The sequence below is a fragment of the Musa acuminata genome, chromosome BXJ2-11, assembly GCF_036884655.1.
Source record: "Musa acuminata AAA Group cultivar baxijiao chromosome BXJ2-11, Cavendish_Baxijiao_AAA, whole genome shotgun sequence".
NCBI classification, from domain to species: Eukaryota; Viridiplantae; Streptophyta; class Magnoliopsida; order Zingiberales; family Musaceae; genus Musa; species Musa acuminata.
This window is the reverse complement of record NC_088348.1, coordinates 25,115,609-25,117,500: the sequence shown is the minus strand read 5'-3', so window position 1 is coordinate 25,117,500 and position 1,892 is coordinate 25,115,609.

Below are 1,892 nucleotides of genomic sequence, written 5' to 3'. Positions count from 1 at the left end.
CTGGAGATTTGAGAAGCATTATCGCAGCCCTATTGTAGATCATCGCTAGAGAGGAGGATGCTTGACCTCCTTCATCCTCTCCTACAGATCTATAGAGATTCAAGGATATACGATCTCCCTAGGTAACACAACAAACTCACGTGTGGTTTTAAGTTTTATGATTTTTATATAACAATCTTCGCATGATGATGAACACCTTTTGAGAATTTGGGATTTTTGTTTTTCTGTTCTTCCGCTGCGCATACGATGTCGCCCCTAGATTTCCTATAAGACTATATATCGGGTATAGTGTTGTCAGACTCATACGGTTTCTACTTGAGTCTCGCTCTAATCGGATTCTCCCAGAGAACTTCTTCTCTCTCAATCCGAATGACCCTAGCCAGATATTTTCCTAAGTAAGAAACATATGATATTTATTTCATGACACTGAGAGTGGATAATCATCTATCGACACTCAATTGCCCTCGTAAGATTGACTGCCACTCTTGATGACTGGCTATGCTAGATCTGGAACTTCCAAACCTATAAGTCTAATATCAAAGAGATGAGTACTCACACAGAACATCTTTATTGTTTCAAGTTTAAGGACCGGATATACCATTGGGACGACAGAATCATTGTCTGACAATGAGGTATCATCAACCATTCAGCATTCCATAAATAGATCGATCAGTGAACTCATTCTCCAATGAGTACATGCACTGTATCCCTAGTGTCCTCACATGAGCTACTATGACCAGCCATCTCCATCATATAGATGGGTATATAGCACATTAGTCTGTCCAGTTGTCTCATTGTCCGTCTCGAGTTCTTACGATCAAGATTATTTGAGGTTTGTGCTTAAAGGCGAATCGATCTCATTATCATGATCTCATCACGATCTGATTGCTATTACATATATCCATAGACATCACTGCAACATACAAGATAAAATAAGAAAATTCTAATAAATAATAAAAAAAATAAAAATAGTGTGTGTTGTGTCACAAGTATCATCTCTCATGTGATTGACTTACAGAACACTTATGACTCGTACCCCAATGATGCCGCTATCCGTCACTATCAATTAGAATATTAAAATTATATTTTTAAAGGATGTCAATATAATTTTTTAAATTTTAAGGATCAAAATTAATCTTTTTTAAAATTATATTTCTATCTTAAATAGAACTAGATTTTTTACTTTCACCTTCTATACCTTAAATATTATGTGATTTAGAAGATTTTGATTATGGAGCAAAAGTCATCCCTCACCATCCTTTCGGTCTTCCACTATGTTCATCTCTCCCCCTCCTATGCAAGAATTGAAAATACCACTTTAATTAGGCTTATTCTTCGTCGTCAACGAAGTAAAAGCATAATTTTCAGACAAAGATAGCTGGGCCTCCCTGAATCAAGGATATTGTACATCACATCTAATGGACAGATTTTGTAGGGTGGTCAACTGATTCGTCTAAGTATAGATAGCGTAAGTTCCAAACTGCATTCACTCAAAATACCATTTTAATCTGATATATATTTTCATCGTCAACATTCACACCGTCAAAGAATACCTTTGACATACACAGCCCGATCACCCTGAACGAGGATATTGTACATTATATCTATCAGGGAGATAAAGCAGTGTGGTAATCATCTGATCTGTTTGGATTCATTGTCCACATAAGGACCCAACAAAAGCAAAGCACGCATGAAAGAAGGCTTCAAAATATTTGTCATAGCAGATTAGAAGCAGATCACCACAGCCTGCCTTTCTTCCGTGTAACCATCCGTTTGAACCTGTTTGTCCTCAGAAATTTGGCAGCAAAACCCATAAATTATAACATGGCTTCTCCATGGAATGCATCAATGCATATTTGATCATATGCTACCCACAAAATGCTAAGTGTTCA